Source organism: Mercenaria mercenaria, chromosome 1 (genome assembly GCF_021730395.1).
Source record: "Mercenaria mercenaria strain notata chromosome 1, MADL_Memer_1, whole genome shotgun sequence".
Taxonomy (NCBI): Eukaryota; Metazoa; Mollusca; class Bivalvia; order Venerida; family Veneridae; genus Mercenaria; species Mercenaria mercenaria.
Window position 1 is genome coordinate 45415439 of NC_069361.1, and position 17291 is coordinate 45432729.

Consider the following 17291-nt stretch of genomic DNA (forward strand, 5'->3'; position numbering starts at 1 on the left):
CTTTGAATAGTGTAAATCTGTATGTAATTTGTACCTATACTGGCGTGATGCAAAACGACTGCGTCTTGCTCGCGATATTTACCTAGTAGTTTTACGCAACTTGTCGTAGTACTCTGTTCTTAAAAGGTGTCTGATAACAGAAGAGCCATGTGACAGTTTTACACCATTTACCCTAGCTTTAAGGATAACAGTGTCAGCAAGCCCATGATTTAGTCTTAGAATCTGGCCATGGATACGGCCATGGCAGTTGCGGAGAAATGTAACATTTTTGGGCAAGCATGCATTGTAGGATCTGTTCACTGCTTCACATTTCTGTGTAGATGTTAAAAATTTAGTTTTTTCTATGCTTTCTGGACCAAGGAGAATTTCAATACATTTCCTGAGTAAAGTCTCATCATCATCAGTCATTTTAAGCCTGACATTGTCTAGCATATAGTTTTTGCTTTTCTGTAGTTGCCAGAACAAACCAAGCTGTATTTAGAACATGAGGTACCACAGTAACCTTTGAAACATAGTACTATTTCTGAAATTATATTAGGCATTTTGTGTTTTATTACTTTCAAATTGCTTTTGTACTTCTTATGTGCACTTGATAGCTCTGAAACACACCTAGATTTAGTAGATAGAGCAAATCTGTTTTTAGATTAGACTTCTGTTTACCACGGAACATTTTGTCACTAAATGGTGCCCGGTTAATTTGCCTTTTTAGAGAATTTGCTAGGTGCCTCACATCTTTCAAGTGCACAGTTTTAGTTCCTTGACCTTTGTCTACATCAGAATGACCTTTAGAATCTCCATCACCTGTGTGGTGTGAAATCTGAAGATCTTTAGTAATATCCTTAGATACCATTTCATTCCATTTGAGCAGAGACCAGGTGTGCAGTATCAACACCTTTTTAGTTACATTTTGACATGAATAGTTGGAGAGAACTTGAATACCATGGCCATGAGATATGACTTTAGCTATAGAATGCAAAAATATGCAGTATTGTTGCATTTGAGATGAAAAAAAAGACAATTTTCCCATTTTTTACTGAAAAATAAGCTTTTTTTTAACAAAAAAAAATTCACTAAACACTAATTTTGTTCTATATTTTATCACAGTTGCATAATTATAAGTTTTTTTCAGTGTGGTTGTCTATTCTGCACTTGCTGGTGGTATATTTGATGAAATATCTTACGGGTTTTTTGAAAAAACAGCGTTTAATGACTATATGTGATTCGGCCAAATTTAACGGCTTAAACCGCAGTCTTTGGACAAAATGATGGCTGTACAAAAATAGTGATTTTGAGAAAACTACTGGTTTGTTTGGGCTGAAACTTGTTTTATAAGCTGAATATAGATAAAACTTCACATAGAGAGCAAAAAAGCTGAAAAAAAAAAATTCATATTTCCTTATATTGTAGCTTTTTCATAATTGACCGTAGGGAAAAACCAAGACCACTTTTCTGTGGTACAACATAGATGTTACTTTCAAACTTCAGGTGTTTTTTAAGGTATATCTACCAGGAAAGGAGTTTTTTTGTGGACTTAGAAAAACAAAAGAATTACAATAATTACTAAACAACCACAAAGTTAAGATTCCATTTGCAAACACAGCTGCTATTTGCTAATTTGCTGCGACAGGCTATATTGTGACATTCATGCACTCTTGTTTGGGATTTTTTTGGGGGGATTTTTTTTTTTAAGATTAACTTCCCTTAGTTGTTACTATAAATAACTTATATTGTAGCTTTTTCATAATTGACCATAGGGAAAAACCAAGACCACTTTTCTGTGGTACAACATAGATGTTACTTTCAAACTTCAGGTGTTTTTTAAGGTATCTCTACCTGGTAAGGAGTTTTTTTGTGGACTTAGAAAAACAAAAGAATTACAATAATTACTAAACAACCACAAAATTAAAATTCCATTTGCAAATACAGGTGCTAGTGTAAAGAAATTTGATGTGACGGGCGTATATTGTGATTTTGGCACTCTTGTTCAGTCGTATAAATGACAGTGTCTTCTTGTAGAATTGAACACAATGCCCAACTTTAAAGTGCTGCCTCACTGGAATATCATGCCGTAGACACGTGACATGATACCCCACCCAGTCACATACTGACACTGGACTGACAAGTCCTTCCACAATCCTTATGATACCGGGCTCCAAGTGAGGAAGCTACTAGTACCATTTTTACGTCTTTGGTATGACGCGGCCAGGGATCGAACCCACGACCTCCTGCAATCGAAGCGGGCGCTCTACCACTAGGCTACTGACGCGGTTGAACTTTGTTCAGGGTGAGCTATTGGTATTGGTAGATGATCCGTTGCCCATGGTCATGCTGCAACATTTTTGTGCACCCACTATGAGTGGTGGGGGCATATAGATTTGGTATTGTCCGGGCATCCGTCCATCCGAAAATTTTAGTTTGTGACGGGCCTAGCTTAAAAAGTATTTGATATAAATTGATGAAACCTTGCATGAGTCTTAATCATGATACAAACTTGTGCACCTTCTCTTTTTCGTATGATTTCCACCCCCACCCTAATTCCAGAATTATGGCCCCTGAAATAGTCAAAATGCACATTTTCATCTTGTGACATGTCTAGCTCAAAAAGTCTCATCAAACTTGGTCTGTAACATCATTATAAGGTCTTATTCCAAATTTGTTCAAATAGACCCTTTTAGGGGCCACTAGAGTTAAAATAGCAATACCTTTAAATGATTTCTTCTGATGGTTATGCATTTTTGGTGCATGACAGCAAAATATAGAAAACAATTTCAAATAACTTCAGTTTTAATGGACAGCTTAAAGGATTTTCACCCAATTGAGTTAGAAGCAAAGTCAGGTGGTTAAAGTTTTCTTCAGGTTACCGACTTAGGCCCATCTTAGACCTCTTGTTAGCTTTCATATGTAAAGTAGTATTATATGGAAGAGTCACAAATAGTCAAGCTTGCTGTCACTAGACAACTCTTCTTATATTATCTGTTTTAAGGACAGCTATTTTTGTAGTAAAGCCAAATAAAAATAAAATTTTGGTTACTTTTATTTTCATATAAACCATTATGAACATCTATTATCAATTCATTAACAGAAATATTCAGACAATTTCATTCATTTTCTTTTTCAAGATTCAGCATCAAGAATCATGCTATATACAAATGTTGCACTGAACAGTTTAAAATGAAAAATGTTTTCCAACAGATTGATTAATACAACAACAAGTCTTTTGTAAACAACATAATAAAAATAAACATTAACATGTATATAAGGAAAAGAGCATAAACACATGCAAAATTCTACTAAGTTCTTAAAGCTCAGAAAACCCCTCTATAATTATTATAAATTGTTTAGTCTCCCAAACAAACAGATTACACAGAGAACATTCAAGGTGATTCTAACCATGTTCCAATCTAGTTATCTAGTCAGACATTTGAATTTATGAAAAGGAACTTGTGCCAAAGTATTTCTTAATGAAATACTTATGTACGTAAACTTCTTGTATAGTAGTTAGTACAAAACAGATTAGAGACCACTCACACTTCACAGGAGGTGTTAGCTACATGTAGCACAACATTACCTGGCATGTTAAGTCTCTATTTACATTGAACTCAAAAAGAGATCATACTTGCGAAAAATAGTTAATTTTCATGTTTTCAAACATCCCAACAATTTTGTAACTGTTCTGATCTTTTATTTATTTGTTGGACTGCTTAAATTCAGGGCCTCTATTTTAATTATCTTCAAAGAACAGAAAGCAAAAACAGAATTATTTACACATGATTACTGACAAGAATAGTAATGGATGAAAATACGAGTATAATGTTACCCCATGAGTTCAAGAATAGATGTGCACACATTTTCCCATGTTGTTTTCAGCACAGGTTTTCCATCTTCATACTCCCAAAGAACTCTAGAATACCTTGTGAATACTTCCTTCATCATATCCGGCATTTCACATTGTTCAACTTCTTCTTTAAACATGAGAATGATGGGTTTTTCCAACAGCTGGGCTTGATCAAATTCCTTACGGCAATAAACACTGTTACAATAATTCTTTGAAACTAGAATTAGCATTACAGCCGATTGTCGAAGACAGTGTACCATTTCATTACTGATCATTTTTCCTAGTCGAAAATGTTTGTCGCCAATGCAGACTAGTTCTCTATCTGTTTTTGTTCTCTGTTCAAGATGATGGGTAAGTTCTGGGTATACAAACTTCTGAACAAACATTTCGTCAGCACTACTATATGAAACAAAAACAAGATAACGAGTGTCGGCTTTGTTTTTCTGAATTAATCGAACTTTCTCATTCATAACTTTTTCATATTTCTGTTGACGTTTATATTTTTTCATCAGGAAAATAGTTACGGATATGAAAACAATTGTTACCAGTGGTAAAAATGTCGATAAGAAAACTGTTCTTGTAATTCGACTTGGGCGTTCACACATATTTTCAAGTTCAGTTAGGACATCCTTACTGATGGGCACTGACTGGCCGTTTTCGTTGCGGCACAAAAGATGCTGTTTTTGAACATCAACAAGAGTCGTTTCCAAAATCCATTTCACTGAATTAATAGTTTCGCATCGTTCACAAGAGAAAGGGTTGTTTCTTAGGTCCAGAAGATTTTGTAAAGTTGACTTGTTGGTCCTAGAATCAACCATATCTTGAAGCCTCTGTATGCTATTTGTGCTGAGGATACTGATACCATTATTTGAGAGGTCGAGTCTCTTCAGGTTCAACATATGTTCCATATGAAATTCTACCTGATTTAGTAAGTTACTTGATAGTTCTATAGTCTCCAGAAACCTGTTTGACAGAAAGAAATCCTCAGGAATTGATTCAAGCTTATTGTTCGACAGGTTGATAGAAGTCATATTAAAGTAAGAAGAAGTAAGATTTTTAAAATATGAATTGTTGTATTTTGCCATCTGGTTTAGAGAATTATGAGACAGGTCAAGATGTTTGAGTTTCTTACATTGTTTCAGAATGTCTGGGTAAATAAATCGCATTTGGTTGTTTGAAACATCTATAGATTCTAGGTGACTGCATCCACTCAAAACAAGTTTAAGATCCATGTATTGAAAATTGTTGTTTCGGAGGTTTATATGTTTTAATGTCCAATTTAAGTTTGTCTCAAGAATGAGAGTCACATTGTGAATCTGTATTGGAATATCCTTTGATATTATGGTTGACAAATCAACAGTTTCTGAATTTGAAAAAAGTTTAAACTTATTTGCTTGTATTGTAAATTGTTTGTCTGACAGACTTCGTAAAATTGATACTCCTCCAAGTATTTTATCCGGCAGTGTTGCATAACTCAAATTCATTAATTTTAAATTCAGAGTAATTTCAGCAATATGACCATATGTGATCAGTTTTATACTAGTAGCATTTACACATTCCAGCTTTGTGAGTTTCTGCATTCCTTGCAAATCTATAAATGTAATATCACAGTAACTGATATCCAACGATTTAAGTGGTTTATTTTGAAGAATTTCATACATTTCAGGTCTCATTTCTATACCTTGGTGAAAAGAATTCATCCGTTTTATGGATAGGTTCTGCATGTTTGGTAATTTATTGGAGCCATTAAGAGCATGTTGTAGGTTATCAATTGAAAGACGCTGACACATTGACAGGTCCAGTACTTGAAGTTTTCGAAGACCTATGAAGGCATCAGAATGTAGTTCTACAAGCCACTCTGAGTGAACATGCAGTTCTCGCAAATTTAGTAAATTAGATAGTCCATGTGAATCAATTTTCCCTAAAGGATTTTGATCGTACTTAAATTCAAGATATTCAATCTCATTCCAGTTCTTTGCTGTAAACATTCCTTTCGTAACTACGTTTGGCAAATGACCTCCAGTCTCTTCCTGTTGCAAGTAGACCCTTTTAATCCCATCTGGAATATCTGTAGGTATAAAAGGGCAGTTAAGTTCTGTCTTTGTAGCCTGTGTACATCCTGACCATGGCTTAGTTCCAGCAGTATCGATTACAGAACAGTGACAGTTAATTAACAGAAAAAATATCATCAGAAAACTACTCACTGCTACTAGATTCATTATGGATTTCGTTATTTTATAATGAATTTTTTCCCCTTGTTACAAGACTTAGTGCACTAATATTTTTATCTGTCTGCTGAAATGAGGTTCAGTGTGTAAGTATTAAATACCTTCTTATCAGCTGTACAATCAATATTTTCAATCGTGAAAGAAAGCTAGGGTGATTTTTTAGCTAGAGACTGTATACTCAAAGAATAGGTAGAGCTATTGGACACCCAAGCGTAGGCGTCACATCGGTGTCCCAAATGGGTTAAATTTTTGTATGTAAGCTGGTATCCAAGTAACCACTAGTGGGAATGGATTGAAACTTCACACACTTGTTCACTGTGATAAACTAACTTACATTGGCATCCATGGTGGTCGACATCCAAAACCATGATTGTCTGCTCTCTAAGTTAAACAGTTTTCATCCGATCCTCACCAGACTTACTGACAATGTTTGTGGCTGTAATATCTGGCCAAGTTCAATAACAAGCCAAATCGCCCCAGGCACCCTTGGATTATGCCCCTCAAATTACTGGTAAATGTGCGAATTTAGCCTTGTCCACTCTCTGAGTCAAATAGTTTTCATGCAGTCTTCCCCAAACTTGTTGACAATGTTTGTGAGCATAATACTTCAGCTGAGTTTGATAACCATTCAAATTGCCCCAATCACTCTTTGATTATGACCCTTGAATTACTGAAAAAAGCAGCGAATTTAGCCTTGTCAGCTCTCTAAGACAAATAGTTTTCATCTGATCTTCACCAAACTAAGTCTTGCTGACAATGTTTGTAGGCATAATATCTGCCCCAGGCACTCTTGGATTATGACCCTTGAATTACTCGAAATCATCGAATTAAGCCTAAATTGGCCTCCTGCTACGTCAAACAGTTTTCATCTGATCTTCACCAAACTTACAATGTTTATGGGCATAAAATCTCAGCCAGGTTTGATAACCGCCCAAATCGTCCCAGGCATTCTTGGATTATAGCCCATGAATTACTCGAAATCTGCAAAATTAGTCTTGTCCATTTAAACAGTTTTGATTTGATGGTCAGTTTTCAGTCTAAGGAATCTTAACAAGAAACTGCTCAGCTCTGAGCAGCAACACCTCAGCAGGAATACAGATATAATTACTCTACAGACCCTTTGATCTAATATACCCTGACAGTCAGCTGGTGGTCAGCAATCTGAGGGATAGAGTGGGGCTGATAAGAATTACAAGCACACAGCCGAAGCTAAACAATATTAAAGAAGACCTATGGACATAATTTATACATCAGTATAGCAACAATGATCTCATGATTTCTTTATTTAAAGTATAAATTTAAATTATCATTCTAAATTCTGTTATATTTTAATTTCAGTTTTTTTTTTCAATGTCAAATATAGGTAAAACATTGCTAACAATCAAAGGCCCTAAAAAGTTATAGTTTTTCATTATAATATGTAGATTCTCTGTAACAAAATATATATTGATAACAATTAGTAACATTTTATGAAAAGGAAACAAAATATGAGCCACGCCATGAAAAAACCAACAAAGTGGCTTTGCGACCATCATGGATCCAGACCAGCCTGACATTTGAATAGGCATAATAAGAAGGATGTACATGTCTTATAATGTCTTATTACATGTATAACGTCAGACAGGAAAGAAATGAATTTGGTGTTCTTGAGTCTCCTGGTCGACATTAATTTAAACATTCTGACCGCAAACATTTTTATGCTTTTACAATAAAAAACCGACTTTTCATGTTTTTAGAACAAAAAAGTAAAAATAAGTAACAATGATAATTAAAAGTATGTTTTAAATTTAGCCAACACAAAATACATTTTTTCTATATTCAACTGTAGAATATTAATGATCATGATTTCTTAATTTTTTTTTAGCTTTTGAAGCTTATACTCTTACTATGTAGTATGTACCTTGTTTCTACAATATAAACTTGCCCATCTTTCAATTTTGACAGTACCATTTATAGTTTATAGGAGTATTAATTGAAAACTTTCTAACTGAATTGCAAACAGTGTAGATCATGATCTTGTTCTGCAATGGTCGCAGAGGCAAATACAGTTGCCACTGCAATTGCCGCTAGCATAATTTTTAGAGTTAAAATTATTTAAAGTACATAGTTTTGAACTTTTGACCTTGCTTGAACAATAATTTAGTTACAAGCTTTCTTCACAATCGAGCTAAAATACATTAATAAAACCTAACAATTACATGTATGTATAAATATGTAGTATATTAATTACATACATACATACCCACATAGAAGCCATTTCAACAAGGAGGACGGGGGTCCTTTTATCATGGGGATCAGGGAGGACACAAATATGAGTCTGGAAGTATGTTTCAAACTTATCATAAATAAGATGAATAAAATTAAATATATCCACAGATGAAATTAGTATAGTTTGTTTGTTTGTTTTGGGTTTAATGCCGTTTTTCAACAGTATTTCAGTCATGTAACGGCGGGCAGTTAACTTAACCAGTGTTCCTGGATTCTGTACCAGTACAAACCTGTTCTCCACAAGTAACTGCCAACTTCCCCACATGAATCAGAGGTGGAGGACTAATGATTTCAGACATAATGTCGTTTATCAAATAGTCACAGAGAACATGCGCCCCACCCAAGGGTCGAACTCATGACCCCGCGGTCCGTAGACCGACGTTCTACCTACTGAGCTAAGTGGGCAGGCTGAAATTAGTATAAGCAGTCTAGATCCTGAGATTACACCATATCAGCATTAACTTGTTGGAGGTGGGGGCAAACTACACACTCCCCCAAGCCCTGGTCTGATGCCCTACTCCCTTCCTTCCATCTAGTATGTCCAATAAATGATACATTTACTATATTTGCACATAAACTGTAGTGTCAGTGTAACATGCACTTCCATAATCAATTTACGCAATATTTGATAGACTCAGGGGTTAATTCAGAGGTTGCTTCCGTCTTTGGTGCTCGCATAAATGATGTGTTTTTGTGCTTTTTAGACATGCTTGGATTCTTAGCCCACTGATATTGTAAAATGTGCATCTGGACTGAAGTCGTACACATTATCATTTTAATTTTTCTTTAGACAAAGGGTTTCAAGTTTTGATCAAGAAAAAAAACATAGAAAGTTGATGTGTTACAGATTTTTAGATTACAATTTGCCAAGATGTTCAACATTATATCAGCCTCTAGTGTTGGGTCATAATTCACTGTGGTCAGCAAGCTTGTCAGTGATAATGACATAACATGCTGGGCAGCAAACCACAGATATTTTCTGTATCTGACCAAGATTCCTTAGACTGTTTCATCCCACATGGAGCATTATAACCTTTATGATACATATTAATTGAATATTTAGACAGGACCTGGTGTATTTTGAGACAATGTCTTGCACTCTTGTAACAAAATTATACTCCTTTTTCATCTTGGCAGTTTTGCTATTTTTATGCCCCCGAAGGGAGGCATATAGTTTTTGAACCGTCTGTCAGTCTGTCGGTCTGTCAGCAATTTTCGTGTCCGGTCCATATCTTTGTCATCCATGGATGGATTTTCAAATAACTTGGCATGAATGTGTAACATAGTAAGACGACATGTCGCGCACAAGACCCAGGTCCATAGCTCAAAGGTCAAGGTCACACTTAGACGTTAAAGGTCATTTTTCATGATAGTGCATTGATGGGCGTGTCCGGTCCATATCTTTGTCATCCATGGATGGATTTTCAAGTAACTACGCATAAATGTGTGGCACAGTAAGACGACGTGACGCGCGCAAGACCCAGGTCTGTAGCTCAAAGGTCAAGGTCACACTTAGACGTTAAAGGTCATATTTCATGATAGTGCATTGATGGGTGTGTCCAGTCCATATCTTTGTCATTCATGCATGGATTTTAAAATTTTTGGGCATGAATGTGTACCACAGTAAGATGACATGTCGCGCGCAAGACCCAGGTCCGTAGGTCAAAGGTCAAGGTCACACTTAGACGTTAAAGGTCATATTTCATGATAGTGCAATGATGGGCATATCCGGTCCATATCTTTGTCATTCATGCATGGATTTTAAAATAACTACGCATGAATGTGTGGCACAGTAAGACGACTTGTCGCGCGCAAGACCCAGGTCCGTAGGTCAAAGGTCCTAAACTCTAACATCGGCCATAACTATTCATTCAAAGTGCCATTGGGGGGGCATGTGTCATCCTATGGAGACAGCTCTTGCTTGTATGTAAGATGGTAGCTCAGTACCCACTAATGGGAATGGAATGAAACTTCACTCTTCACTTGTTCACTGTAATAGTCTGACATTCATTGCACAAGGTTCATTACTTTTTATTTTTGAGTCGGCTAAATGACCAAACAACACAGTACATTGATGTAGTTCCATTAGATTGACTCAGATTTCAAAGAGTTCATTGAACGGATGAAATTAGGTTAATGTAAATTCCATTTGATATGACCAATATACAATGTGATCATTCTGTCAAATTTATGACGTGACTGTATTTGTGCAATACTCTAATAAAGCCATGTATTTTCATCCACAGTAACTCATTAAGGGTAAGCAAGAATAATGATTCTGCGGGATTAATAGTAATACTAATTTTTTTGCATATGATAATGGTGACTAATTTTACTCCCTTAGGTCACAGAATAGCAAATATTATTTTAACCAATTCAAATAAAAACTGCATATTTAATTCAGGTCGCTAAAAAATCGATACCTATGTGCATTCTGCGTTTTATGTATAAACATGTAGTTAGAGGATAAATTATCGGGAGAAAAAGCTCTTACTTGTTTGCTTTAATCACCTCATCAAGAGGTTGTGCAGAATTCATGAGTCAGCCATCTCAGTTCAAGGTCAAGATCACAGCTAAAGGTCAAAGGTTTACCCTTCCACTATCCATAGCAGTGGCGGGGCATTTAGCTGTCTTTCAGACTGCCTTGTTGGTGTAGTTTCACATGTAAGCTGATAGCTCAGTAACCCACTAGAGGGTATAGATTGAAACTTCACACACTTGTCCACTGTGGCAAGCTGATGCATTCTACGGGTTCCATAAGTACTGTATTGTACTTACACAAAATCATGCTGATTTTTTAACTTTTATATAAATTCTTTTGACAAGACTGTTGAATAGACTAGTGTTGCTGTCCTCTAAAATTGTTTACTTTAAGGGTAAAATCTTATTATTTGTTTCTTGTCAAAGAAAGTTTTACATTCACAGGAAAAAATGCATGATAGAAGTTTGAAGAAACCTATGATCTAATTAAATAGAGGGCCTGCCTGCTTAAGGTTTTGAAGAAGGCCTTGAGAAACAAAAATCAAACAACACCAAATCATAGAAAGAAAGAGTTGTTTGACATGAAAATTGAACAGCAGTAAAACATGTATATTACTTTACGAAACAAGTGTCAGTATACTGATATAAACTTTGAATTCCAGAAAATGACTGGATAGTCAAACACCTTTAAAAACTCACCATTTTCAAAGAACAGTTACACATGTTCGTTTTGATGCATTTGCAATAGCGTGCGTGTGGTGAAATTTTGCATAACAAGGTGGAACACAGTTTTCAGCAATTGTTTATCTTTATTTCTTTACAAATGGCATTCATTTTCAAAGGGAGACAACTTTTTCTCGACGATTACTTAAAATAATCAGAAAAAGTTGTCTCCCTTTGAAAATGAATGCCATTTGTACTTAAAATAATCGGAAATATGAAAATAATTTTCATGTCAAACAACTCTTTCTTTCTATGATTTGGTGTTGTTTGATTTTTGTTTCTCAAGGCCTACTTCGAAACCTTAACTCAGTAGGTAGAGCGCATACTTACAGACCATATTCTTGTGAATTCAATCCCAAGGGACAGGTTTTGTTTTCCATGACAGTTTAATAGAAGTTCTTGTTTCTCAAATCTTTCATCTTCCTCATGCAGAGAAGTTGGCAGTAACTTGCAGAGAACAGTTTTGTACTGGTACAGAATCCAGGAACACTGGTTAGGTTTAATTTGCAAAAAAAAGCATTTTTTAAAGGGAATTCCTATAGTTTTTTATGCGCATCTTTCTGTGCAGCCGACACTTTCTATTGAAAACTGAAGTGAAGTCAACATTTGTTGAAACATGTGACAGACAATCTTAAATATGAGGAATCTTGAATGAAATAACATTTTTGATAAGTTTTATCAGTAATCAAATGTTGATAGTGGTTTATGTTGTATTGACAAGTATGCCTGACAGGTATCTTGCCATTTTTGGGGTTATGTTACCACTTTGCATTTAAGTACAAAACAGTGTTGTTCATATAATGTAAGACAATTGACTTAGTACTGATAAGACAATATCACCTTTCAAATTATTTAGTATTCAATTATAGAAAGAATTAAGAAGTTTTAAAACTTTTTTTTAACTTCTAGCAGATATACAATCATGTAATCAATTTGGTCAGGTTCGCGCCATTTTTCGTCCGAACAGGTGTTGTATTCAAGCGGTCTTAACATAAAATTTAGCCTGGTGACCAATACATTTTTAGCCATTTTTATGCTTCCAATACAATTATTTATACACAAGAAAAACAGGAAAAAATTCTATGAAAGAGTTTTTTCAAAATTTAAAAATATATTCTTCTTTATGGGTATTTTTCATTGAAAAAAGTTCACAAAAGTGAATATGAAACAATATTTTTTTTTTTCATTTGTACCCATTATTGTAAGGATATAGTATTACAAATATGACTATGATATCAAATAAGCATATAATAAAATCTGTAATAAGAATAAACCTTATTGTGCTGTCTTGATGTATATTTTGGTTGGTATTTATTAAAAAGCAGAAAATTATGAAAATGTTGAAAAATCGCTGGCAGTTTCAGCAACAGTGGGTGTGTTCAAAACAATTTTTCACAAAAACAAGCCCGGTGACCCATTGTTTTTATTTGTTCATTGTTTTCAGCACAAGTTTTCCTATCATATAATCATGTGAATTTGAAAAAAATCTATGAAAGGAAAAAAACTATAGGAATTCTCTTTAAGGAAGGCCTTAAAATGCTATCAGTTATCAGGGATTAAACCTTCTAACTAGGAAGTACAATTCCATTTTCTCAAATGTTGTTTAAAGGGGCATGTCTGCAAATTTATATAAATGTCCAAAAAATGAAATTTAGAAGGTAATTTCATTTCTAAGTATATATAAGTAAAGAGTAAAAAAGGATAAAACCATGAGAAGTCTGTAATTCAATTCATACATACATGGGTATGCAGCAAGGAGCCATGCAGCAAAAACATGTAGGTGTGCTTGCTGTCATGATATATAATTGAGATACTCTATGAAGATGTTGTGATACGTTATGTTTTCTATTTCATAAAAAACACCTGAAATCAAGATGTAAAGTTTTGTGCCTCTTAAGATTTATCCTTTCATTTTCATAATGGTGTTAACCGATAAATAGCCCAGAAAATGGTGTTAATCCTCAAGGTGCAGATTTTTGTGCCCCCAGCACTGAGTATAGATTTGGTCTTGTCTGTCCGTCCGTCTGTCTGTCCAAAGTTTATGATGAGTGTAGCTCAAAAATTATTTGATATACCGGTAAATTGAATAAACCTTGCATGAGTATTTATCTTGATATGAACATGCGCACTTCCTATTTTTCGTCTGGCTCCCTGTTTCGAGAGCCAAGGCCCCTGAAATAGTCAAAAATGCACATTTTCACCTTGTGGCTCACCTAGCTCAAAACGTATTTGATATAAATTGATGAAACCTTTCAAGAGTATTATTCATGATATGAACTTGTGTACTTTCTTTTTATCATTCAGGCACCAAGCCCTATTTCCATAGGCCCCTGAAATAGTCAAAAATGCACATTTTCACCTTGTGACGTGCCTAGCTCAAATAGTGTTTGATATAGATTGATGAAACCTTGCATTAGTATTAATCATGATATGAACTTGTGCACTTTCTATTTATCGTTCGGGCACCAAGCCCTATTTCCAGAGTTATGGCCCCTGAAATAGTCAAAAATGCACATTTTCACCTTGTGACGCACCTAGCTCAAAAGTGATTGATAAAAATTGATGAAACCTTGCATTATTATTAATCATGATAAAAATTTGCACACCTTTTTTTTTTTTGTCTGGCTCCAACTCCTATTTCCAGAGTTATGGCCCTGAAATAGTCAAAAATGCACATTTTCATCTTTTAATGCTATTAGCTTTAGAAGTATTTTTAATATAAATCGATGAAATATTGCACGAGTCCTTATTGTTATATGAACTTGGGCACATTATATTTTTCGTCTGGCTCCACCCCCTACTTACACAGTGATGGTCCCTGAAATAGTCAAAAATGCACATTTTCCCATTGTGATGTGCCATCTCAAAAAGTATTTCAAATAAATTGATATAAACTTGGGCACCTTATATTTTTCGTCCGACTTCACCCTCTATTTCCAAAGTTATGGCCCCTGAAATAGTAAAAAATGAACATTTTCACTTAATGACCTGCCTAGCTCAAAAAGTATTTGATGTAAATTCATGGAACTGTGCACAAGTCTTTATCATGATGGGACCTTAAAGGGTATTAACCTACAAGAATCTATGTTATATATTACTTATCATCAGGTCTCTATAAGGGTATCTCTGAGTCATTATAAGGTCACCTGGTTTAGAAACGCACATCCCTTGCATTAGACTAGCCACTAGACTGATAACAGGGTTGCCACTTACCTTGAAAAGTCAGGGAAAAATGATTTTTTTCAAGGTCAGTGAATTGTCAGGGAAATCTTGATAATGGTCAGTTAAAAATGAAATTTTAGAAAAGTCAGGGAAAAATTAAATTCTGGGTCGATGTTTAAAATGTTCAGTGGCTATCGCAGTCTTCAAGCAGTATTTATAAATAAGTATTTTCGTACTAACACATTTTGGTGTAAATTAGTCAAGTCATGCCGAGTCAATTATTGTAACTGACTAATATCATTATTATGTTACTATTATTAATGTTACACTCATCTTTTGGTATTTTTTGATGAAAGTTTGTTATATCTGAAACCAAATAAAAGGCTGAAGGGTAGGGGAGGAGGAGGCCTAAAAATATGGTAGTATTGGTCATTGGTCATTGAAAAGTATGGTTTAGTCAGGGAAAAGTTGGGGAATTTCATTTTCTCAACTAAGTGGCAACCCTGGATAATTACGATATTTCTTCTTTTTTGTGCTCCACCCCCCATAAAATGTTTGTTGAGGCTATACCCCATTAAGACTGCAAACATTTGAATTATTACCCTTTATTTGTGATAAATGTACCAGTGGGGGGCACACCCTGTGTCCTACAGACACATTCTAGTTTCTTTTTTGTGTCAGATTCCATTTCATAGAGACAAAAGCAAGTCTGTTCTAGAGATTTTCTACGAGGACTGATGTTATTATAATTATAATTGAAATGATATTGGACATAGAATATAGACTGGCTCAATTTACTACACTAGATTATAAAAACATGAAAAAATTTATCATAGTCTAGGAGCTAGTCTACCCTCACATCAGTGGATTCATGTTCTACTTTGCTTGCAGAGGGTTGGTTGTTCTACCTAGGTACCGACAGATGCCTGTAATTAAGTCCATAAGGGCACCTGGGGTTTTCCTCCACCATGATAGCTTGAAAGTCACTATGACTATAGCAAATTGTTTGTTTTAATGTTTGTGTCGCTTGTAAACACAATGAAAATATCAAACAACTAATATTAAACAAATTTTTTGAAAGGAAGTCCCTTTAATATTTCACTGTCAGACATGATAGCTGTACATTTCAAATATAAATTTTGGTAACTATAATCAGCGTAGAGAAAGTCCTGGCTCTTGAAATGAAACTGTAGGAAGTATAGATGAAGGACTTCAAATCTTTATCTAAAATATTTGCTTTTCAATATGATAGATTTAAGAATAATCCAACTGGATTGCTGCTTAGAGCAGTGGCCTAGTGTTTAAGATATCAGAAGGTCACTAGGTTGCACCCTACTAAACTCTGTATCTCCTCTGGTTTTTCCCAGGAAGTGGACCGGAGACTTCCAGTACTGAACTAAATGTCATTAGCTTTCCTCATAAGCAGGCCAAAGTAAAAAAGTATAAATTTAAAAAATCACCAAGACATATGGTTATAAGCTTTCCCATCAAATCTGTATAAAGTTTTCTTATGCATCTGACCATGCACGTTCTAAAATTGAAAAACTGTTATGAAATACTGTGAAATCATTAATGTTCGTGGGGGACTAATTTTCGTGGTCGAGTCAAATTAAAATACTGATATAAAATACTGTGATATCATTAATATTCTTGGGGGACTAATTTTCGGGATTACGTGGTTGTGTCAATCCACGAAATTTAATCCCAACGAACAAGTGAAATTCCCATTCATGTTATGTTCCAAAGTTGAAATCAAGGAATTCATATTATTATTATTATTATTATTATACCAGATTTGTTGAGCGCCCTTTTCATATGGAATATACGTTAAAGGCGCTTTACAATTAAACATGTGACACATCGCAGATATGTAGGAAAATAACAAAACATGACATATGCAATCACAAAACTGAAACTGAACAATTTGATTAAACGCCTTTTTAGCTCATCTGATTTTTTGAAAAAAAATGATGAGTTATTGTCATCACTTCAGCGGTTGTCGGCGTCGGCGTCTGCGTCGGCTTTGCCTGGTTAAGTTTTATGTTTATGGCCAGCTTTTCTCCTAAACTATCAAAGCTATTGCTTTGAAACTTGGAATACTTGTTCACCATCATAAGCTGACTCTGTATAGCAAGAAACATAACTCCATCTTGCTTTTTGCAAGATTTATGGCCCCTTTTGTACTTAGAAAATATCAGATTTCTTGGTTAAGTTTTATGTTTAGGTCAACTTTTCTCCTAAACTATCAAAACTTTTGCTTTGAAACTTGGAATACTTGTTCACCATCATAAGCAGACCCTGTACATCAAGAAACATAACTCCATCTTGCTTTTTGCAAGAATTATTGCCCCTTTTGGACTTAGAAAATCAGTTTTCTTGGTTAAGTTTTATGTTTAGGTCAGCTTTTATCCTAAACTATCAAAGCTATTCCTTTAAAACTTGCAACACTTCGCGGGCTTAGCGCAAAACGGTTGTAACTCCTTCTTTATTTCATATCAGTTACAACCGTTTTGCGCTAAGCCCGCGACTTGTTCACCATCATAAGCTGTCCCTGTACAGCAAGAAACATAACTCCATCCTGCTTTTTGCAAGAT

At 34.9% G+C, this 17291-nt stretch overlaps 1 protein-coding gene and 1 long non-coding RNA gene across 3 annotated transcripts in view; both read left to right on the forward strand.

The window, feature by feature from the left end:
• Nucleotides 1–17291, forward strand: part of LOC123540252 (tRNA (adenine(58)-N(1))-methyltransferase non-catalytic subunit TRM6-like) — a 100147-nt gene that overhangs the window by 64564 nt on the left and 18292 nt on the right. The gene's annotated exons all lie outside the window — the stretch shown is intronic.
• The window catches only part of LOC128557819 (uncharacterized), a 59594-nt gene that overhangs the window by 41889 nt on the left and 414 nt on the right, over nt 1–17291 (forward strand). The window lies entirely within an intron of this gene.